We start from the raw sequence: 24,237 nt of genomic DNA on the forward strand, positions 1-24,237 counted from the left end.
AAAAAGAACGGGGCAAGTCTGTATGGAACACGTGCAGGAGGCAGTGAGCAGGATATTAATTTCCATATATTGGCGTTTTTTTTCTTTTACATTTTTTTTCTTTCTTTCTTTTTTTTTTTTTTTTTGCTAAAAAGATGTTACAGTAATTGCTGATAGTTTAAGAGTAATCTACACAACAGTGTACATAAAGCACTTGGAATGCTTTGGAGCTGCTGCCATTAAAAAGCCCTACAACGTCAGCAGTCATGTTGAATCATGCAGGAATTTTAGATCTTACTCTGGGATATCAAATTCTTTTCGTGGGTATACAGAAATAATGTTAAGCAATCTGTGTACTCGTAAGGTCCACAAAATTCTGATGAAGTGATAAATTGAGTCCATCTGTTCTGAAACTACTCCATTTATGATCTCAGCAGAACAATGTATTTTCCATTTCCTGCAGTTTTTAAAATGTTATTATCTAATCCAACTTCTAGTGGAGACAATTCTTTTAAACAATAATTTTACTGGAAGATCCTTCTTCTTTCCCCTAAGAAATGGTCTAAGCAGCCTGTGTGCTACTTCTATCTGAATGCTCCTCTAATTTCTCAGTGCTTTTGGACACTAGATCCAAAACAGGAATGGGAGGACCAAGGTATGATTAGGTACCTTGCCCAAGACTGCACGTAGGAGCATTGTAGGGCAGGGTTCAGAGGAGCAGAGTCCAGCTCTCCTGCTGCTCAGTCCTGTGCCTCAGGTACGTAACCACTTCTCCAGCTGTATTCCTTATCTATTGTCTCACATAGCTGAAACTGGATTTAAATTCCTTCCCAAAATTCAGCCTGAAATCATCCTAATAGCTGGGCAGTCTCAGACAACATAGTCCTTCCCATTTTCCCAGCAATGTTGGAACAGGAGCTCAGAGAGTCGGGCTTGTGATGTGTGTCCTGAGCTGCTGCTCCCTCTGAGAGTCACCTGAGCACAGCACTCGGGCCTTCGGAGAGGGGAAAGCACCAGCTGGCTGGCAGGGCACAAATACAAACTGTATTTGGTTACTAAGGTATTGCTGCGGTCATGCTACGTCCATGGATGACTAACACACGGCTGTGGCTGCAGGTAGCCAGGCACACACCTGCCTGCCATGGGCTGTGTGTGGTTGCCAGTGACTAACAGCTCACCAGATAAGCTTAATCCAAAAATCCATGGAAATCAGCATTTCTTTCTGCTGCCTCCAGCGAGCTTTGCATTGGACTTGAGGTGTGGTGGAGCCAGGCTCCGTCTGAGTTAGTGGCCATATGTTGCAGGCTTGATGCTCTGAGGCATCACTGCCAGCCCGTGAGGGTCCCAGGGAACAGTCTGGGGACCCAGTGGGGCACAGGGGGCCTGGGGCTGTGGGATGGCATGGCTGGGTCCCTCAGTAGGGCACAGGGAGCCCGGGACTGTGGGATGGCAGTGCCAGGTCCCTCAGAGGAGCACAGGGAGCCCGGCACTGTGGGATGGCAGTGCCAGGTCCCTCAGTGGAGCACAGGGAGCAGGCCAGCACTGTGGGGTCGTGGCCGGGTCCCTCAGTGGGGCACAGGGTGCCCGGGGCTGTGGGGTGGCAGTGCCAGGTCCCTCAGTGGGGCACAGGGAGCCTGGTGTTGTGGGATGGCAGGGCCAGGTCCCTCAGTGGGGCACAGTGAGCCTGGGGCCGTGGGGTGGCACAGCCGGGACCCTCAGTGGGGCACAGGGAGCCCGGGGCTGTGAGGTGGCAGTGCCAGGTCCCTCAGTGGGGCACAGGGAGCAGGCCAGTGCTGTGGGGTGGCAGTGCCAGGTCCCTCAGTGGGGCACAGGGAGCAGGCCAGTGCTGTGGGGTGGCAGTGCCAGGTCCCTCAGTGGGGCACAGGGAGCAGGCCAGTGCTGTGGGGTGGCAGTGCCAGGTCCCTCAGTGGGGCACAGGGAGCCCGGGGCTGTGGGGTGGCAGTGCCAGGTCCCTCAGTGGGGCACAGGGAGCCCGGGGCTGTGGGGTGGCAGTGCCAGGTCCCTCAGTGGAGCACAGGGAGCAGGCCAGTGCTGTGGGGTGGCAGTGCCAGGTCCCTCAGTGGGGCACAGGGAGCAGGCCAGTGCTGTGGGATGGCAGTGCCAGGTCCCTCAGTGGGGCACAGGGAGCAGGCCAGTGCTGTGGGTGGCAGTGCCAGGTCCCTCAGTGGAGCACAGGGAGCCCGGGGCTGTGGGGTGGCACGGCCGCTTCTCTCATGTGCAGCCCGGCCAGGTCCCTGGTTCCCGGGTGCTGCCGGCTTGTGACGAGGTGGGGAGCCCTGCCAGAACCACTACGGCAGTAGCCAGATGTAAAGAAGTGGCTGTAAACTTTTGTATTTTTCAGAGTCCCGGGCAGAATTTTGTTTCCACCGCTGCACATCGTGAACGCTGATGGGGGGACACACGGACTCCCAGGCTGTGCGGGACAGGGCACTGCAGACGCGGAGCCGGGGAGCGCTGACGATGGGGGAAGCCCCTCACGATGTGGGGAGCCCCTAACGATCGGGGGAGCCCTGACGATGTGGGGGAGCCCCTCAGGATGTGAGGAGCCCCGGACGATGTGGGGGAGTCCCTGGGCCGTCCCCCGGCGGGGCCGGCGGCGCTCCCGGAGCGGGAGGAGAGGCAGAGCAGGAGGGGCGATGCCGCCGCGGTCCCGCCCTCGCCGCGCCGGGGAGGCTCCGCGGGCCCCAGAGACACCTCGGGCGGCGGCGGCAGGAGGAGGAGGAGGAAGAGGAGGAAGAGCAGAGCCCGGTCCAGCCCCAGCCCCGAGCCGCTGCCTGCTGCTCTTCGCCGGCCGCAGGTGAGAGCGCGCCGGGAGTGAGAGCTCGGGGGTCGCGGAGCGCGGCAGGAGGAGCCGAAGGCTCGATAGGTTTCCCGTGTAATGGTTATTTACCACCTCGTATGGCACCACTTGATACACTTGGGAACGGCGAACAAATGTTGAGGCCCGTAAACCTTTTCTCCAAGTTTATTTCGCTCAGAAAAGGCGGATTTAGTAAATCTGCGAGGCCTGAGTATTGGCACATGAATGGAGACGTTGGGGGTGGTCTTCTATGCTCTAAAGCCAAAAGCTGGCTTGGTTTAAGTAGAGGGAATTTTAGATCTTTTTTGGATTGCACTTTTTAAACACAATTGGGCTTTAAACTGCTGAAGGAGGTACTTAAATACCAGTGAGAACTTGAAATATCAGGAGTTTGGGTTGTTCCTTTTTGCAGAAGTTTGGTTTGTGTCTTGTTTTACTGCTGAATAGGTGAGTTATTTCTAATCTCCATGGGATGTGTTATGGTATTTTTATAACAAATATTAATAAAGGGATTAAAACACTTTAAAACATGTAGTTCGGCATTGGGTCTGTTGCTGGGCTCTGATGTTTGCCATTGGCGGGTGAAGGATATCTGGGACAGGGACATGTCATCACCAGTGACCCAGGACTAGACTCAAGTCTGTAAAGCCTGAGACTTCTGTCATAAGCACTAAGGATGTGGTCAGCACAAGTGCTGAGAACTGGGCAGAGACACTTTGAAACCCTTTTTGGACACACAAAGTAAATATGCAGTGTAGTGTTTGAATTTGGTTCAGCACAGAAGTCTGGTTTTCTCCTGTCATATGTCTTATATTTTATTTATATTACTGAGAGCCTGACACACTTGGTTGTGGCCCAAGACCATGCTGTGATAAGTGCTGTGCAAATACAAGGTGGGGAAAATCCGCACAAATGTACCTAAAAACTTTGGAGTTGATTCTGAAGTGGTTGAGATTTATTATAGGAAATCAAGCATCTAGGCACTGCAATATGAAAATTTCTTCATAGTGGGAAATAGGCTGTAAATGTACCTGCTTTTGGTAGAAATTCATGGTGGAGAAGTTCAAAGGGTGGTGATTTTTTTTGTTTGTTTGGTGGGGAGGTGGGGGGGTGTTGGTTTTTTTTTTTTTAATAGGAAAGAATGCCCTAGGATCTTCTAAAAGGAACTCATCTCAAGGGGGGAAAAAAAAGAAGAAGAAAGAAAAAACAGGAGAACTTGTTTACTTGATGTCTTTATGTCTAAAAAGGAAAATTACTATAGAGAAATTCTGTAGCTATTATATATTTTGAAAACTAATAACAACACTTTCCAATACTACTTTTAAGCAGGATTCCAGGAAAGCAAGAGAAAAACTCCAGGAGGGCTTAATGCTTGTGTCTAGGTCAAAAATAAATAATTTTTTGTTTGTTTGTTTAGGTATCCTGATCTTTCAAGGATCTATCCTGATCCTGATCTGGAAGGATTTTTATGATCCCCTGTAGGTAGAAAAAGAATGTGTTGAGGTGTATTTGCCAAAGTGACCATACCTGGACAGTCTCCCCTCTCCAGAAGTGAGGAACAGACACGGAGGGGTGTGTGGAATACCTCTCTCAAAACAGTAAGCCAGTACGGATTTCTGATGGCCATTATGGCATGTTAGTTCTGCTTCCAGAAGCCATTAGTAACAGCAATTAGGGTCATTGGGGGTTCTTGTAAAGCAGCCATTAAACTTCTTAAATTTTTCTTAATGAAGCTAATGTCAACGCCGTTAGGAGAAAACAAGGGAGAGACTTCATTTCCTAATGTATGTGGGTATTCCCTAATGTGTGTCGGTATTTGTGTCCTCACGGCCCGTGCTAAGTGAAAGAGCAGGTGCTGCTTCACAGCTAATTAGTTTAAGGAGTAAGCCTAGGGATGATGATCGCTGTTTCATGTCAAGGTGGGTGTTTGTGTAATTGCCAGTTGCTCTTAGATTAAAATAATAGAAAGAGACAGTATTCCCCATGGAATTAAAATAAAATCTCTACATTGAAATCTTAGATTTATTCTTGTGTTCCACCTTCGACTTAGGTGTAACATTACAGAACTTAGCAAAATTGCTTGTTCTAACTTATTATGGAGTTTGTAAAATATAGGGTGAAATATTTCACCCAGTTATTGTTCCCTCAGTCTTACAGTCTGTGCTGAAGCTACGTTTTATCTTTCTAAGGATAAAAAGGAAAAAGGATCCAGACTACTTGGATTTGTTCCAGATTAATACAATGCACTCAGCATCTGCAAAGCTTCTGTATTGCAAGTGTCATTTGGGATTTTTCTTTATAGAAATACCCACTCTTTTTGTGTAAATTGAGGAAAGTTTTACTGCCCTGGGAGGTCGGGCTCGGGGCTGAGGTGTGCAGGGCCAGCAGAGGGATGGCAGGGATGGTGTCAGGGAGGCTCTGGGGAGCCGCTGTCCCTCACTGCCCTCCCCTGTTCTTCGCTCTCCGCCGCCAGCTGAGCCCGCGGGCAGCTCCGGACACCTGGGCACCGCCACAGCCTTACAGACCTTCCTTAACCCCGCCAGGCTCTCCAGGTGAAACCTGGCACCTGCCTGAGCCGAAGAGCTTCTCCTTCCCTAGTAAAACCTGTCAATGTTCAAATTGTGCAGCGCAGGGTGTAAAAAGCCATTTGAGGAGTTAACCGGTTCTGTCAAAGGCTGAATACCTTATATAAAGAGGGGTGTAATCTGTTAAACCAGCTTCTGCACAGTTTCAAGATGATTGTTTGCTGAGCTGACAGGATGTTACAGTGTGAAGTAGTTTGTAAGCACTGTGCACAGATCATCTTGTATTACAATAAGGAAGTGCAACTTCTTCCTCAGGCTGTTACAGCAGACTTCACCAAGAGTCTGTCTTGTGTTTGCAAAAACCTTAGTTTTATATTTTGCGTTTTGAGAATAGTAAAGATACAGATCTTGGATTTCCTCCTACTCTTACAAAACCAGAACATTTTCATCCGGAAGAAAACACTGCCTTAAAAAATTAGGAGTTTTACAACCCTCTTATCTCATAATAAAAATCATTATCATTGTTATCTCCAGAGACTTGGAAATCACTTTAAATAACTGTTGTTGTTTGTCTTTCACTCTGACACCATCCTATCTTCCTGAGGCTCCTCAGCTAGGATCCAGGCTCTGTCTCGTGGTGCTGAGCAGCAGGGTGCTCCATATATGCAGGCAGAGGGACAAGCTCCATACATTGGATTTTTCCTTTGGAAGTGTTTTTCTTTGCTTAATAATAACATATGACAGCATAAATGTGCTGTAATGATATGACATTTCCTGCACACCATGTGTAGGTTGCTACTGCTGAACGTTACCTCTTCAGTTAATAAAATGAGGGTGTAAAAGGTGGAATGATTCTGTCTAGATTACCCAAAGATAAACAGGAGAATTTAAGCACAACCTGTGGCTGTTCTTTTTCCAGCCAAAACGTTGCTTTACCTCATACTTTGGAATTATGACATGTCAAAATGTGCCCTTCATCAGCTTTGTTTTGTGTAGTCTCTTTTCAGTAGCACTTTTATAAAAAATAAACAAATCTTCTCCTCTGTAGCAGCCAAGCTGCTGGTTTGATTTCTCCAGCACAGGCCCTGCAGTTCAGAGGCCTCAGATCTGTTGGTGCTTTAAAGAAGGAACAAAGTCAAAGCTGGCTCTCCTGTGACAGCAGAGCTGTATGCACAGCTTTTCCTATAGAGCTTCCTTCACAGCTAATGGCCAAAATGTTCCTCTCTTAGCAGCTGTTCTGTAATCCTCTTTTCAGCATTTAAAAGTGGCTTCTGGTCTGTAATTAGAGAGAAGGAACCAACAGGGTGTGTTTAGCTTCTGTCTGTGGGCACAAAACTAAAGTGAATAAGCAATGATTCTAGTTAAACACGAAATAACTGAGATTACCGAGGCTGCACCCGGTGTAAGTCAGAGAAAGGGGACAAGTTTCTTTGAGCAGAGCTGGCTGTTTCTGGCAGCTTCTCCCCCAGGTGCTCCTGTGTGCTGCCTTCACACCGTGTCTGGGTGTTTGCCGTGCTCAGGTCCCTTCTGGCCAAGTCAAGGGAAGGGAAGGAGGTGAATTTCAGGCTCATTCTCCGGTGTCCTGTGCCCCTTAAGGGCACTGCAGGGCTTTGTCCCACCTCCTGTTCTGTGGGATGCACAGACAAGTGCTGTTTGTCATGCAAGGTGTCATTCAGCACACAACAAGAGGTATGGATTTTTTTGAAGTGTTCAGTAAGAATAGCTGTAATTTTTTCTTTTAATAATGTTGCTTTGTAAATGGCTTGTTATAAAGCCCCAAGCTTAGTCTCAGAATCAATACAAAAATGCTTTAAAGGGCTTTAATAAAGTTGTCAGGTCTTGAGACTGCATGCTTTATTTCAAGGAAAGAGACAACATAGGTAGACAAATGTAGAAATAGTTTACCTGTGACTGTTTAATTTTGAGTTTAGGTTGTTACTTTTCACTCCATGAATTTTTGTAATGACTAATAATGATAAGTTAGCATGTCAATGAGTTGAATAACATATTGTAGTATGATGCTCTTCATTTATAATATAGCCTGGGTTTCAATATTTACTTATTTACTTAATGTCCAGTCTGGGACACTTTCTGCTTTATTTATGTAAAAATATGCATTTATTCACAAGGTTTTTGAAAGGACTAGTTGATGATCAAACCATCTAGCAGTGACTAATTACTGGAATACTGTTTTCCATCCATGTAACCAAAATGGTGAGGGAACAAGCATTCCAGTAGGATGACAGAGCACATGGAAGGGCTGGGCAAGGAGCACAGCTGAGAAGGATCTCACAAAGGTGGATTGGGACAGACTGAGCTCAGTGGGGTTTATTTAAACTCAGCTGAAATTAATGGAAATGGTGATAAAGCCTTGATCACTTAAATGGCAGATATTCTTAGCACCTGGCTCAGGTTAACCTGAGCCCATCTGCTGTGGTATTTCAGGCAGGACCTGCTTGCTCAAACAAGCTCAGGCTTAGTCAGGCTGTAGGGAAAAACCCAGACTGGGTCAAGTTGAGAGAGGATGAACTTTGTGCTGGAGCTTTTCTGTGTGTCTTTCTCTTTTTCCCTGTTGTTGCTACTGAGCACATAGGGGAATAAATCAAAAAAATAAGTTGTAGTAGCAGAAGAGAATTTTGGTTTCAATTTTCTCATTTGAAAGGAAGTTGGGGTGCTGCTGTCAGAACTTTCTCACTTCCTGGCACTCTTTGCCTGACCTGCTGCTCCTCCTTTGATGGCAGTTCCAGCTGTGAAGGTGACAGGTATGTCAATGCCAAGGAAACAAACGTTTCTCTATTTGTGAGAAACGTGTTTGTTGCAATAAACTAAGGTAACAGAAAATGTGTTAAATATATGTTAGCATTACTAATACATTTTAATCAGGAACTGGGTTTTGAGGTTAATATTTATCTTCCTCTAGATTTGACGTAACTACCAGTCACTTTGTAGTCTTGTGAGCAGATTGAGTTTTGGGGTTTTTGGGCCCAGTTTTGCTCTCATATGAAGTATCCACCTTGTTAATGATTTTTCTTTTTTTTTTTTTCCAGTAAGGTCTTATGTATATGCAGGAGGGAACAACCTCTTTTGGGAACATCCTGGGAACTCTAAATCCCTTTCTGCTCACTTTTTATGTTACAGTGACTGATGATTGGGTTTAAAAAGGGGGGTTTTTCTTAGAAATATATGACTTTAACTATGAACACAGAAGTAAGCACACTGAAGGCTGTGATTTTTAGGGTGCAGCTAACCTGGCTCAAGGAGTAGTTGTCACTAAAAGTCAGCAGCTCTCTTCACTTCCTGCCCCTGTGCTTCCACCCCACCCTGGAGTCAGCCCTGGTGCTCATCTGACCTGCTGCAGGGATGATTCATGAAGCTAAATGGACAAAATGCAGGTTTTTTCATAGGATAAGCATTTTTTAAGTATGATTTTTTTTTCCTCTGTAGGAACAGAACAACCAGGCAGAGGAAGTGGCCAGAACATATTGTTGAACTTCTAGAGAGTCAGACAGGGACAATTCCCTCCTCATCAGTAGTGGCTGTGCTGTGTAATTGGGCTCCTGGTTATGCAAGTAGTAAGTAATACTTCTGAAACATGCTGGAAAAGTGACCTGGACTCTGTTTTGCTTGAAGGTATTGCCAGCTGAATTGTTATCCTAATTTCAGTATTCCTTAAGAGTGAGCTCTGTTCCTCTGTTTTACTTGTACAGCAGGAAATGAGCATAAAAATATTTCACTGCAGTACTTTTAAAAAATCATATTTTTTTTGTCAAGTTCCTGAGGAGTATCCTGTTTTGAATGTAGTAGTTTTTACTTATTATTTTTAGATTGTTAATTGTAACAATTACAAGCCCCCTCCTCCCTCAGGATGCTGCACTTTTAAAACAAGGTAGAAGATGCTTTGCAGTGCTACAGCAGCAATTGAGCTGATGGATATTGTGGTTTGCTTGGGACTGTGCAGTGTTGTGGCACATGAGATAACACAAAATTCACATTGGAAGGTACTCAAAGCTAGGAGATGCTCTGAGAAAGTGAGAACTTGATTTGAAAGCAGTACAAACACCATGATTAGCTTTCAAAGAAATAGGAAACCCCAGTGTAGTGACTTGGTAAGAGCAGTTTGATGCAGTTTTTACAGTGCCACAAAAGGCAAAATTCCACACAGGCTGTTTTATTTTCCCCAGCGAGCTGATGTGTTGATTGCTTGCATGTTCAGAGCTCACTGGTGCAGCTGTAGAACACAATTCAGTGGCACAGGCTGTCAGTCTGAGCAGAGCTGCATGCAGGTGTTAATTGCTTCTGGTCAGGTGCAGACCAATTATTTAACTATCTTTTTAGATAAAAGAGATTAAATTGCAATTAATGAATAGTATATTGAGAGTACAAAGGGGAAAGTTTTGCTTTTCAAAATTTTGGGCAAATTTAAGCAAGAAATAAGAGTTGCTCTTTTCTTATATTAATTCTGTATTCCATAACCATTTGTCAAGCATGTTTACACAGGGAATTTGGATCTAGTTGTAGCTAAACTGGTTTATCAGAGTAGCATGAAACACTTGTTTTACATGTTGAATTAATTTCTGTCCTGCTTTTGTGCAGGCAGCTCTACATGGAAATAGATTCTCCTCTACTTATTTTAAACTGGATTGTTTGTGGTTAGGCTTTTCCTGCAGCTCTCTGCTGCCAATAAAAATGCATATGTGTAAAGATACATAAACATCTATTGGTATAAATAAAGAAAACTAAAACATCAGTTCTGAAGGCCACAGAATCCAAAATATTGTGCTTGTTTCTTTTTATCTTTCTGAATGGCAGTTCCATTGTATTCTGTGTATCAGTATCCCAGGCATCATTCTTTGGGCTTGTGCATTTACAAACAGCCAATTTTTAAAGAAGCAGTAGCCAAAAAAAACCCTGAACAACCAAACTTACTGCTTGCTGTTAAGTCTGAGGAGTGTTGGTTGTACAAAGTGTGGGAACTCTGGGAATTAGAAAGCCATGAATCAGTTGTTGCAGTTTTTACATGCTAGAAAAATGTTCTCATTAGAAATGGGTATTCACGACATGAAAAAAGTGAGATTGGGGGGAGAAGGAAGGGTTTCTTTAACTGTGCACTGCCCTCACAGAAATGGGATGGGTTGCAGGAGGAGGAGACCTAGTGTTGTTGTATTATTGTTGCATAATGGTACTGCAGTGGACTTGGGAAGAGCTTTCCCTGACCCAGAGTCAGGCTTGGGTGAGTGCCCCTGATGGGAGGGGACTCTGGAGAGACCAGAAGGGAGAAGGCAGGGAATATCTTCTGAAAGCTGGTGTATTTTAAAAGCACTTCTGAAGCAGCTGCCTAACACATTGGAAATCAGGTTATCCAGAAATACTTTTAAATTGCTGTAACCTGAACTGTGTCAGAGCAGAGGCCTGGCAGTGGGCAGGGGAAGTGTGCCAGTTCTGAGTGGGGAACAACTCCACCACTCTTTCCAGCCTTGTGGTTGAATTTTAATAAGTTCTCTTTTTGTATGCAGCTTAGTGATGCTATCACCCTGATTTGTGCCTTCTTTGAAAGACACCAGCCAGCTGTATTTGTGTCCACTCCATGTGCAAGTGCTTTAAGCACCTCAGGATTCTGGGTGCTGCCTCTCTGCACTCACTCACTGAGCCTGGGCCTTGGGAACAAATGCCCTGGATATTAAAATCAGTTCTCACACTGTCTTTTTGAAGTAAACAAACTTTTCTGGAGTCCCATGAGCTAGAAATACTTAACTCTTGGAGGCATGAGATAGCTGACAGTCACAAAGACATAGAGCTAGTAGTGGGGGGAATTTTTAGAGAAGTTTTCTGGGTGATGCTAGTGACTGCCGTCAGTGCAAAACAAACCATACAGCATGCTGTTTGCTGAATCTTCCCTCTTTGAAGTGTTTAGGATTTGGTCAATGCTTCCCAGAGTTCCCATATCCCTGTTCCTGTGCTTGACAGCCCAGCACAGGCTTTTCTTTGCTCTGTGAGAAGGCTCAAGCAGCCTTTGATTCCAGTTCCTGTGCTGCTGTGTGACCCTCTGGCCACTCACAGACCCTCGGGTGGTCTGTTGCATGGTTACCATACAATTTGAGTTCCGACCTGAAAAACTGGTTTTTAAATGCACCACCCACCTGTTGAGCTAGGGAACAGCCAGGGGATTGTGGATGATCTTTGTTGGTGTCTTATTCAGCACAGGAGGCTGAGTGCTGCTCCTGCCTCAGAGCAGTGCCATAGCCAGCCCTCCCTGTGTCCCCTGTCACGTGAAGGACTCTTAACTTCTTAAAGAGCTTTAGTAATATCTGGACAAACCTCAGATATGTGACAGCCACAAGGAATTTGTGATTACAGAGCAGAGCTTCCTCACCTCCCTCAGCAGTGCACACAGGCTGCCCAGATATCTTCTAACATAAATGTATGTTCTTACAGCAGGAGAACAACATGGTAATTATGGCCACACTCATTTTTAGACAATAACCTGAGAATGGCTGCACAAAATGTTGTCGGGGGCAAATTAAAATGCCTTAATTATTCCCTGTGTATACTGTTATCCAACATAAAGTAAATGTGAGACAAGTTATTCTGCTTTTCTTTACAGGAGGCTGTGAGTTTGTATATTGGCAGTTACTATGGGAAATTTTATATACTGTTGATCCTCATGTATTAATTGATCTGCTGATAATTAGTTTGTGTAACTAGGTAGGCAGTTTTCTTTGCCATGGTAGCCTTTGAAAAAGTCATTTGGACAGATCTTTTTTAGCATGCAAACTGTACTGTGTACCTTTTTATTGGAAGTAAAACTTGAGTCAGAATGATCTCAAGATGTAGTTTTCTCTAGTTCTAACCTGCTTGGGGTGATTGCTTGTATTGCTATAAACTATTCATTAATTATTTTTTCCTTTCTATGCTGCTATATAGCTAACAGCATGGAACTCAGTTTTTAATAACATGATGGCAACCTGAGGGGTCACTGCACCTTCCTTGCCAAACATAGCTTTTGGTTATGAATTGTTTACAGAAAGAAAAAAGGCTTTCAGAACTCTATGCTGATTTCTCACTTGTCTTATGAATTTTTATCACCTTTGACCTAAGGCAAGTTCTCCTCTGCAGTTAAATGCTAAAAGCTTTGCTTAACGCACAATTTTGTGATTTAGGGTTCACTAAAAATGTCTGCTAACATTAATATTCTGATAAAACACCAATGCTGTGTCAGTGGGCTTAAACATTCTTATAATTGCCTTCCTGTCTTAATGGAGAAGTCAGCAAACTTTTCAAGAATTTCTTAGGACCTTGAGTTTTTTACATATATTTCCCAATAATTTCAAGCATACTAATTGAAGAAATATATTGTCAACATTATCTGCTCTGTTTCTGGACTGTGCCACAGGGTTTGGTATTGATGCAGTTACCTTGGGTTTGTACTGTAGTGTGCTCGTGCAAGAGATTAATTTCAGGCTAGAACTAGACATACTGCCTGCTCAAAGACAGAGTACTGACACAAAAATCTGCCTTTATTGATGAACTTCCTGGCTGTTCTTTTGTTTGACTGCTGCCAGAACGAGAATCTGCCTTTTCTTCTTTGGGATTTCTTGACCCTCAGTCTGAGTTCGTTGCTGCGTCATTGACTGAATCATCCCCGTTCCTCAGACTGACCTCCTGATCCTTTCTGCAGGGTCATAAAACCAGGGCAAACTGGGGGAATCACTCAAGGGCTCAGAGCAGGAGCCAAGAGCTGCACTGTGGCTGCAGGGGGGAGCCCCTCTGGTACTGGTTTGGCTCTGGGGATGTCACTCATGCATGGCCCTGTCAGTGTCCCCTGGGAGCTACAGTTTGTGCTAATGTCCACATTCATCTCAGCCAAGGAGGAAATGTTAAAGGAAATTGAGAAAATCTAACATCACTTAGAAAAATTGATGTATTACTTAGTATATTTGCTGCTATGAATATATCTTTTTACAAAATCTTAAGCTTTGTTTATTGTGGCTGATTTGAGTCCTTGCTTTAAGTTCATGGTACGGATTTGTTTCCAGCCATGATGTTGGTAAAGTGGACCTCTAGTATTCATAGTACATGTAAAATCTCTCTCATATGTAGTTTGTTTAATGTGCAGCTTTGATTTTACTTTTACTTCTTTTGTTTGTCATCCGCTCTAGGAAATCAGGATTTCATGAGTCAGTGGTGTGGGTGGAGAGTTCAGCGAGTGTTGGTTTCCATGTTCATCATATTTAGACACTAGCTAGTGTCTAAATATAAAACTTGTCTTAATGCTTTCTGAATTTGTGCTTGACGTCTGCAGATGACAGTGTACAGTGTGTTTCCTAATGGGACACTTTTTTCTTGTACCCCACTGGTTTTCTTTGAACGTCACTTGAACTTCTGCACATTTCTTGCAGACCTGCTGTCTCCCCCACACACATTTTTTTGAACTCCACCTAAAGCTGGGAGCTTGTGTCAAAGATATAGAAAGCCTTTTCTATGCTTGTCACTGAACACTTTCAGTGTTTTATTTCAAAAGACACTTTGAGTGTCTTTTTGTAAAAATGCTGTGGAGCAATTGGTGTTTTGAGACCTAAGTTTTGACTGTTTGCTTATAAATGTCAACTTATTTTATCGTCTGGGGTTTCTTTGTGCTTATATATGCTTATAGGTATATTAAGCAATTAGGCACTGATGAAATTATTGGTATAGTCCGATGTGTGTGTACCTGAACAGAGTAACTGCTAACAGTCATTTTAAGGAGTGGATTTAAACAAAAATACCTACCAGACACTTTCACTTACATTTTATTCCTTCTCTTCCTTGTTTTAGGTCTGTATGCTTAGGCTTAACATGGTAATCAAGTACTAGAAGGTTGGGTGTAAACCATTGTTTTATGATTTAAATGAATGTTACAGCATTTTTATGTCAGTGTGTAATACATGGAGTGCCTAGAAATGTAGATTTGCCTGTTTCATGCACAGGTGAGGTCACTGAAGGGTTACATACAGCTTATGATTTTCCCTACCCTGAAACACTTGGATGTTAATTTCTGGATGAAGTGGGCTGACTCAGTGATAAATATGAATACGGGGTTTGTCATATTGTGCATTATATTGTATGTTAGTGGTTTCTGCTTCATTGGTTGAAATTAATTTATAACCAACAAAAATAAATGAAGTGTTAGTGTGTGGGGTTTGGTTTGTAAATGTTTGCAGATTGTGTTACATCAGAAACACTCTAAAAATGTAAATGTTTGGCTTTTTCTTTCTCACGGTGAACTCATATGTCTTTTGAGGCTGGTAATCAAATGCAAAAAATACTTGGTTTGGAGATTAGCCTCTAGAAGGTGTGCAAGATAAAAAGCATATTAGAAGCTACAAATTGGTCACAAGTGATTGATATTTTTTCTGTTTGTGTGCTTAACTCGCTTCTGTCTAAAAGAGTGAGCTAAGCTTTTCCTTTTGGTGTATTTCTTGCCATGCAAAAATTGTAAATTGGAAGGGAAGAGCATCTTTTTTTTTTCTCTGTGTGAAATGACTGCATTTTTAGGTAGCAGACTTGAAGTGTGTTTACTGGTGGAAGCATAAACCTGGCAGTCAAAAGATGTGAGTGGTGCTCACAGGGTGATTCTAGCAAGTCTGATTTATTTCTGACTTTTTCATTCTGTGAAATGTTGATAGAAATAAGAGTACATGAGGTCTTATTTACTCATCCTGGAAGCTCCCAGACAAAAGTGGAAAGTGTTCTGGACATTAACAGTAATTTGGCTGCTGGAAGTTGCCCAAAGTACTGGCAGTGTGTTCTTGCTCTTACAGAAAAATAAAGTAGCAGCTCTTCTTTCTCTCCTAAGCGTGTTTGTGTCTGGATCCTGCTCAGCAGCCTGTTGTGCAAGTCATCACTTCCAACAGCACCGTGCCCCAGGGACCTCCACAGGGCATTGACGGGCTCAGCACTCACTCAGAGCCCGAGCTGTTGACACTGCTCATCTAGAAAAATGATGCAATTACAGCTCTCCTCCCCACTCTGGGAATGCATCTTGGATCTCCTCATTCAGTTTTCAGAGGTGGGGTGAGCCAATCTGATGGCAGTGAGTCTTCCCTGCTTGCATATATTTATCTGTCCCTGTTTTTTTACAGTCTTGAATATTTCCTGCAGATCACAGACTGTGCATAACTGAACTGTTAATGGCTTTTGTCATGTGTTAAAATAGAGAATTTCAGACCACCCTGACTACTTGCTTGGTGCCAAAGGCATTGAGAGGTCTGTTTTCTCCTGAGGAGCTGATCTCTTCTGTTCCTGGCTCTTGCCTAGCATCTCTCTGGATTGTTCCTCATCTTGGGGCACATGTGGGAGCACAGTTCCTCCCTCTGACTTAGGCTGAGGAGCACATTCCTGCTGTCACCTCGTTGTTCTGCCTCTGCTCTGCAGCCATCTGCTCTCAGCTGTGCTGGCTGAGCTGCACTCCAAGCTGCTGTGCACCATCACTGACCCTGTCTGCCTCTTGGGCAGAAAGGAACAAAACCTAGGAGAGACAAATGATTATTTTTGTGTTGATCTGTAGTCCTAGAAACAGTGACATGCACATTCTGAAAGAATGGTGTGGCAACAAGATAGGAATAAGTGGTGGGGAGGAAGAGGGAAGAGGAGGAGAAACTTGTTGAGCAAATATTACTGTAGACACCCCAGTTGTGGAGCCAGAGCCAGGATCTGTGATAATTTTATTTCTTTAAAATGAACAGTAAAACTTCCTGTTTCTGTTCATTAAACTAACCTAAACCCTGTGTAGGGAGGATGGTGATTTATGAATAGGTGTGAAGCTGTTTGCAGCAGAGCACATCCCAGACACCTCCTGTTCCACCTGTGGGTCAGGTGTGCTGCTGGGGCAGGTACCCAGCTGTACCTGGGCAATAAGGCAGTGTCAGCTACAGCTGCACCTCAGAAACAATGCTGGGGTTTCAGCCACATGACAGGGATGAAAGGAACCTCATGATTCCAGCCCCTCTTCTGTCACACCATTGCTCAGAGGGGCTGATTACATTTGCTGCTGAAAAGCTGGTGTTAAGGGATCCCCTGAGTTTCTGGAAGTGAATTTACAGCTCTGGTTGCTGTGTTGTTTCTGTAACCACCATGTCTGACAGTGGGAGCTGAAGCATGGGCATTCTGCTATCCTTAACATTATGCATTCTTATCTAATTATATATTTATTTTTGAAAATATAATGCTATTACACAATAACTTAATTATTATTTTATGTGATATTTAAAGCCCAGCATTGTGCTTCCTGCCAGACATTCTCCTCCAGGAATTATGTTTCTGGAAGCATGAGAATAAAGTCCAGCAAATATTTAAGTGCCAGCAAAGATGTTTGCTATAATAACTTTTTATAGTCCAAAATTATCTGCATCTTATAAGCTTGGAACTATTCCTTGGAAATATTCCTAAAATGTCTTGTGAGTATTCACTTATTTTGTTTGCACCTTTTGTGGTTGGATATTGGTATTAAGTCAGTTCCTTCAGGAGAGAAGAAAGGGGGTACCACACACTTGGAGTCTGCCAGGAGCAAATCCATAGGAGGGAGGGAAGAAATGAATTTGAGTTCTTTCCTTTAAACACATTAGCTGTCCTTCTCACACAGAGACTAAGGGCTTCAGAAGGTTTTGAGAATTTGTATTTTCACAAGATGGAAATATGGGGTTACAAGGGAGAAAAATAGCTCTGGAATTTACTGTGTTTTAACTACAGGATGTGGTTATTGAAATAATGTTCTTGTGCTTTTGGCATTAGTTGACTCTCAGGCCTGCTCTTAAATTGTGCTGAACAACTTCAGTGAGAGTTAGAAGTAATTTTGAACGGCTGACACTAATTAAATGGGTGATTTGTGCTTCTACAGGAGCTCCCTGATGTACCAGGGAGGAATTGACCAGTGAACTCTCAACTCTGGCTCCTCTTCCCAGACCTGCTCCTGTCGTGCTTCATACATGGGTTTTGGTTGAGCACTTTCCTTGTGTGTAACTGCTGGCTTTTTCCTTGGGGCTCTGTGCACAATGCAAGCTCTGTGAAACATGGCTGTCTTTAATAAACTACCTGCAGGTTGGATCTTTAGGCTATGGCTTATGGCCATTAGTAGTTTGTATTTTGTTGGGGCATAATATTCATGAAAATTTGTTTTTTCCTTCCTCAGCATCTAAAGATAAACTTGGGATGGATGAGTTGTGTAGTTCAATTACATTTTCATTGAAAGATATTGCTTTTTCTTAGTTTTGAATGGTTACTTCCTGGATTGTAATTTCTCAATTGTTGGCACTTAAAAAAAACTTCATTATGCCATTTAATCTGATGGTGAATAGTTGATGTTGCATTATTATTTTGGTACATTTTCTGTCTCCTTTGGTTGATTTAAGTCTCCCTGACATTAATCAAGGACTGTATTTGTTACATACGCGACTGCAGTTGTGTACTTCTCTGTATTCTAATACTCCAAACTTCAAACAAAGGAAACATCTGGAAAGTAATAGGGGTGTTACAAAGTAACTAAGTTACCTTTTTTAATACTGTAAAGTTTTGGGAGTTTTTTCCACTTTTGACCAGTTTTAGCTTGATAAAGTTCAGATAGTTAAAAAAAAACAAAAAAACCCAAACCACCAAAACACAGTAAAGCAAATCTGTGCTGCAGGTGCAGCATTGATCCAGCAACTCAATGCCACACAAAGAACAATTTGGTAGGTGTGAAAGGCAACTGCTGCTGTAGCAGCAAGGTGCAGGGCTCATAATGTAACTGGTTAAATGTTCTTCAGTCAAAATGAAAGCGCCCCACAAGCTGTTGCTACGGAAATAGGTGCCTGTGGTGAGTGCTGAATGCAGAGAGGCTTGTCTGTCTTGCAGATCAAAAATTGGCTCCAAGTACTTTGTGTATCACTTTACTGCCGGAAACTTGCTACTTATCAGCAGACTGGTCTGTGCCTCTGAGGAACTTCAGTTACAAACACAGAGAGAACCTTTTTCTTTTTTAACTCTCTTCTCTTTACATTTTGATGTGAAGTATTTCTCCTGTGCATTATGTTTGTTTATAATGTCTGTGTAGGACAGGAATATCCCCAGGATTCGATCGTGAGGACACTTCTAGGGAAGTGGTATTCTTCATCCCTCTGTAACTGAAAGGAATCTTGCATATAACTGTTTATTGAGGGCTCTGGACAAAATAATGCTTTTAGACATAGATTTAAAAAATTAAAAAAAAAAGTCAAAGTCAGTGAAACTTTGTCAGCTTGGTATAGTCATTACATTAATTCCCCAAATCACATTGTAATTCTCTAAGGTGTGTTATAAGTATGAATTACAACTAAGCACCTTCATAAGGATGGAGTGATTTTTAAAAACTGTCACAGTTTCCTTTTCTAAAGCACTCTGATATTTCTGGGGTGCTCTAACTGTTCAGCATCCTCCCCACGTGCTGCTCTCCAGATGACACAGGTCCATTTCAAAGGAACACAAGGTATCTCTTGTGATTATCGGAGACTCATCCTTAGTGCTGGATACGTGACACAGTGAAAGTAAAGCAGCAGCTTATTTGGGCATTCCAAATTGTGCATGTAACAGGTTTAACAAAGTTTAATTTTTATCTGCTGTTATGCATGCACAGACACAGCAGATTCATATCTGCCTTTTCAGATGAGTTCTCTGAGATCTCTTGTGGCTTTTCGTCTCATCTCTCTCCAAGGCTCCCAAAAGCCTTTGTCAGGGTTTTGACCTTTCACATAACAATCTTTTCCATCTTTCACCCAACTTTTATGAATGTTGATGCGTGTAGGGCTTGGCTAGGTACAGCTAACTCTTGGCTAGGTACAGCTAGCTCTTGGCTAGGTACAGCTAACTCCTGGCCAAAATCTAATGGAAATGGCCACAGCTGTCCCAGGACTTAGGTATGGGCTGGACATTTAACCCACTGTGACAGAGTGGAGTGCCTGTTTTGAGTGGTGGTTCAAGTAGTTTGTATATTTTAGCAAAAATTAACAGAAAATGACAGTAGATTTACTTCAATTCTTTTTGTGTAACAATACTTTGCATCCACTCTAATTTTGTGCTGATTATTTGGCAGTTTCTTTTGCCTTCTGTTTTCCAGAGTGGGTCCCCACGGGCAGAGCTTCGGGATGAGCAGTGAAGTTGATGCTGATACTTTCTCTTCCCAGCACAGCTATTTAACTTGAATCAGGCTCCTCAGTGCCATCTTAATTCTGATTTCCTGCTCTGGGCCTCTCTTTGGGTCATTGCTCAACATTGCTTTGTAACCATTTACTCCTCTTGGTTTGTGCCCCTGGTGGGTATGCACGGGGTTCCAACAAGGAACAGTGAGGAGTCAGGGCTCCTGCCAGAGCCTGGTGCTGTGCTGAACTTCTTTGGCATTTTCTCACATCTGAAGAGCTGTTCCCAGAATGTGTATGAAGAGGATAAAGCAGGAAGAGAGTGAGACAAAGCCAGGAGCTGTTATGTGTGATATGAATTCCTCTACCAGATACCTGGCGCACTGGGTTCAAGGATGATACCTAACCATGTCTTTGTCATCTGCCTGACTGGAGACAGAATTTTCTGCTCACAGCATCCTAGGAATATGCACTTCTGCCCTTTGGTACTCCAAGACAAGCAAATTTAGTGTCAGAATCTCTTCATTTCCACACTAGCACTAGACAAGTCTTTATCCAGAGTTACAAGGTCCGGGGAAGGAATGTTTTGCTGGTGTGCTTTTGGGGTTTTTTTTTTCCAGCTGCTTTCCTGCCATATTGTCATATTTGCTGATCTGCAATATTTTAAATTGTTTTGAGTTATATAGTTTTTAAGTTATCCTTCATGGAGTGTCTTTTTTTTAATTGCTGCTATTTGGTCTTATGTGCAACAAAACTTACTGGAAAAGTAGAACTTTCATTATCTGTGATGCTGTGAAAGTTAGTAAAATGTTCTTATCCTATTTTTAGCAGAGTTCCTTTGCTGTCATGCAGGCCTTGCTTAAAAAAATGTTGGAATCAGTTAGCATAAAGACAGTGCCTCTCATCACTCTTGAGCCTTCTTCTCAGACATTTCCAGCTGTGATTGTTTCAATCAGGTTATATTCATGTCACAATACAGTTAAATACTTTTTCTTCTACTGATTGTCTGAGTAAAGCTTCATAAAATGTGTGATGGAGATAGATTTTTCTTCCTTTAACTATGAAGGGAAGAAATAAAGCATTATTAATGCCTACAGTGGCCTTTGGAGTAAAGACTCCCTGTCTTGTTGCAGGCTCCCACGTGTGGTACATCAAAAGATTTAGTGTCAAGAATTTAACCTGAGTGGGCTGCACTCACTCTTCTGTAGGAATTTGAAAATGATGGAACAAACCATGATGGAGTGGAGAAATATGGATTTTGCCAATGAATCCTGTGTCCTGTAATGGTAAGCAAACAACAAGCGTGTGTTTCTTATCAGTGGTCCCAGTAAATAAAGGTGGATGGTGTGCTGTGCACAGCTCAGCACTGCAGTGCAGGTGGAAGTGCTTTCCCAGTGCTGCTGGGGTGGGTGAACTCCCAGCCCTGGGGCTGGCTGGGCACTGAGCAGGGCAGCCTTCACTCAGTGTTAGAGATGCCTCAGTTTGGAAGGTTCTCCTGTAAACCTCCTGGAGCTGTGAGGCACCAGCTGCAGGCTCTTTTGGGAAGTGACTTCTGCCACATCCTGAAGATTTGCCATGTCTGTGGTATTACTTCAGGTCTGGAATTTACTAGTTCTGCTTTAATACTCATTAACTGGCTTTAGTATCAGCAAATCCAAAGGATAAAGCTGCTTCAGGAGAATTTAATTTGCAAATGCCTGCTTTGTTTTTGCTGTGCCAGGTGAGATATCCCCATTTCCCCTGGTGAGTCAGTGCTTTGCATAGTGCAAGTGGCCTCTTGGCATTGGGGATGGTTTGGCAGGGCTGGCTATCAAACAATCTTTGGAAATGGCAAGATGAAAGATAAGATGAAACAAGAAGAGTGATAGTGATTAGATCTGTGTTCAGACATTTTAGTATCTTAGTAGACAATCAAAACTTAGTGTGGAAACAAAATTCCATGAGGCATGTTGGCTGTCACTGGAAAGCTCTCACTGCTTCCCATGGCTCCCTCTTTGTGATCCAAAGCACCTGACCAGGCCCTTGTGAATGTTTGGCTCCTGTGGCCCTTTGTCTGGGTCAATGAAAAACATGTATACAACTGCTAGCATTTTTTTTAGTGTGTTGCTATCAAGTAGAAGATTTCTGAGGTTTTCAGTCCTTTATTATTGTTTTATTTGAGAATGACTCCACAAAGGACCTTTCCAAAACCAGGTACTGCATTTTGGAACAGTTTTTTAAAAAGAATTGTGGGTGTTTGACAGCTTTGTGTCCTCAGGTTGGCTATGATTCCAGAAATAATGCTTCCATCAGAAATGTGTGTCTCTTTGGTGGTGTTTTTAGTATTTAACCTCCAAGGGAGGGAACTTCCTTATTGCAAGTGTTACTTTTAGTTTGTTTGGCTGTGAAGTACGGATGTGGTTGTGTAACAAATGTTGCATGGTTAGTTTGGGGAACATTAAAATTTCCCTGTACTGAATAGTATAGAGAAATAAGATTTTTAAAACAGGTATTTGATAGGACTTAGTATTGAAGTATTAGTCATTAAATAAAAGGGGATTGGATTTGATCTGTCTCCTTACCTTCCCCCTTCTTCCTTAAATTGTATGAAGGCTTTGCTTTAGTAAAGGACATTGTATACATTAACAAAAATATTAGTGCTGCAGTACCACCCTGCAGTGCCCTGCTCCAGGTACTGAGGCACAGTCACATTCTTTCTGTGTCCATCTCTCGACCTGGGAGAGGTGAGTGAGCAGAAATTCAACTAGAAACAACCATGTTTGACAAAAACATTTAAGAAAAATACTTGGCTCTGTAAAAATTAGAGACTGGGACAAAAAAAAAATCAAGGAAACTGAAGTTATTGTTGATATCAATGCATTGTTTGAATTTCAGATGCCAGTTTGTGTTTCTGTTCACTTCAGTGGGGTGGGAATATTGTAGGTAGGAGAGTGAGGAGCCTCCTTCCCTGTTTTACTGGTTTTAGATGGACCTGACTGAAATGGGAAGTGATTTCTTATCTTACTCAGGGCAGGTGTTATCTTTTTCCTGCCCTGTCCCTGCCATATTGTGATTGGACCTGCTCTGTGCAAATACACTATTTACCCTAGACATGGGTAAATAGCATTGGGTTTCTGTACTGAACTCTATATTCCCCTCAAATAACTTTGTGGGACAGAAAAAAAAAAAAAAGAGCAATGTGTTATGCCCATTACACTGTTGTTCACAGTGATTTTTTTAAAATATTTTGTAATTTTTTTCTTTTTGCACATCTGTTGTATCTAGTGATAGAAGATTCCAGTTACAACCTGGTAGTCTGACTCTGCCACATCTCTGCTTCTTGACTGCTTTACTGAAATAGATTATCTGAAGCATATTCATAGTTTTGCCAAACAGGTGACAGAGAATTCATTCTAGTTGTAATTAACTATATTGAGCTTAGAAATCTTGTCAGCCTGAGCTTTTTGTTTGCTATTTGTTATAATTCTGTAACCTAAATGAGATAATGCCTGAAAAAGAAAAAAGACTATTCAAGCACACCTTTCTTGAATTTTTGTTTTATTGCTGATTTCAGTAAAGGCTCAGTATTACCTAGTGTGATGCCTTTTTTTTCCCCTTAAAAAAATAGATCCTCTGAAATCAGGAGTTTTACTTTCTGTGAAAATCAGGGATATTCTTGTAGAACTTACTGGGGCTTAGACACACAGAGACTCTGTCCCTGTTCCTGTCTTAGCTGAAAATATTTTTCTGCATGATGTTGAAGCTTAATGGTCTGTGTTTTAGGGATTTTTTTCTGCAGTTTATATAGCTCAATATTAGAGGTTTTAGTACTTTCAGTAATGGCACAAGCACACTGCTTTTGATATAACTAACTGAAATTACTCAGTGAAAAGCTATTCTGGCTTCTGAGGACACTGTGTTCAAAGACATGAATTTTAAATAGATATGAAAACTGAAAGTGTAAGGGGAATATTGACTTTTGCAGTGGTAAGTTCAAGTTTAGATCAGCTAAAGTCAAAAAGTCTATCTGTAAGATGTGACAGGGGGTCGGGAAGTCAAGAAATAATCACACACCTTGGTTTGGAAAGATGCAAAGCACAGCTCAATTCCCTTCTGGTGTGATGTCTCTTTTTACACCCTGGAGTTTACTGCTTATGAAAACCAGTATTATAAAAGGGCTGCTTCCTCCCCCACCCTGCTGAGCCAGACCCAGCACTTAATTATAAGGCTTAATAGATTTGTTGGTTGAACCATTATGTGTTTTCTCAATAAAAAGTTCCTTAGAACTGTAGTAAACTCTCCTGTGTAGTTCAGTTGCAGCAGTCTGATTATATGGACTCTTCTTTGTGTTCTACTGACTTGGTTTGTGAGCTCATAAATTACCAAAAGGTTTTCTGAACCATATTCTGTCACCATTTTCTGTCCTACCTGGATCAGTAGCACAGAGATTTCTTTCTGTGACTGTAATCTTTTTCTTCAAAGCACCAAAGTAATAACAGTGGTATTTAAATATGAGCAACAAGCACCCTCCCCCTGCCCCCAGCTTTAGCAGTGGTATTCTTCATGTTCTTTCCTTAGGCTGTGGACCTGTGAGAAGTGATGAGTCAGTTTAAGAGCTCAGTGCTGTGCTTGCTTTCCTACTTGTGGTTTGCTCTTCCTTTCCAAACCCAGGGCCAGCTGTGGAGCTCATCTGTGCCTCTGCTACCTGCTGCACTCCCCCACCCTAGAGGGAAGTGACTGCCAAAACTGGCTCTCCATGCTGTGTTTGGTGAGTGGGCTCTGCAGAGAGCTCAGCAGCAGGAGCTTGGTGCAG

The 24,237-nt window shown here is 42.8% G+C and overlaps 1 protein-coding gene across 5 annotated transcripts in view; it reads left to right on the forward strand.

Moving 5' to 3' along the window:
- Window positions 1-2,671: 2,671 nt before the first annotated feature.
- ADCY7 (adenylate cyclase 7) overlaps window positions 2,672-24,237 on the forward strand; it is a 60,849-nt gene continuing 39,283 nt past the window's right edge. For 2 of the 5 annotated variants that reach the window (XM_063167756.1, XM_063167760.1), the window contains exons 1-2: window positions 2,682-2,797; window positions 20,579-20,731. The gene's annotated coding sequence lies outside the window, so the exon portion shown is untranslated. Of the gene's footprint in view, window positions 2,798-8,769; window positions 8,898-20,578; window positions 20,732-24,237 lie in introns of all 5 variants that reach the window. The other 3 variants (XM_063167757.1, XM_063167759.1, XM_063167758.1) reach the window with 3 other exon arrangements.

The sequence above is a fragment of the Melospiza melodia genome, chromosome 13 (assembly GCF_035770615.1).
Source record: "Melospiza melodia melodia isolate bMelMel2 chromosome 13, bMelMel2.pri, whole genome shotgun sequence".
Lineage (NCBI taxonomy): Eukaryota > Metazoa > Chordata > Aves > Passeriformes > Passerellidae > Melospiza > Melospiza melodia.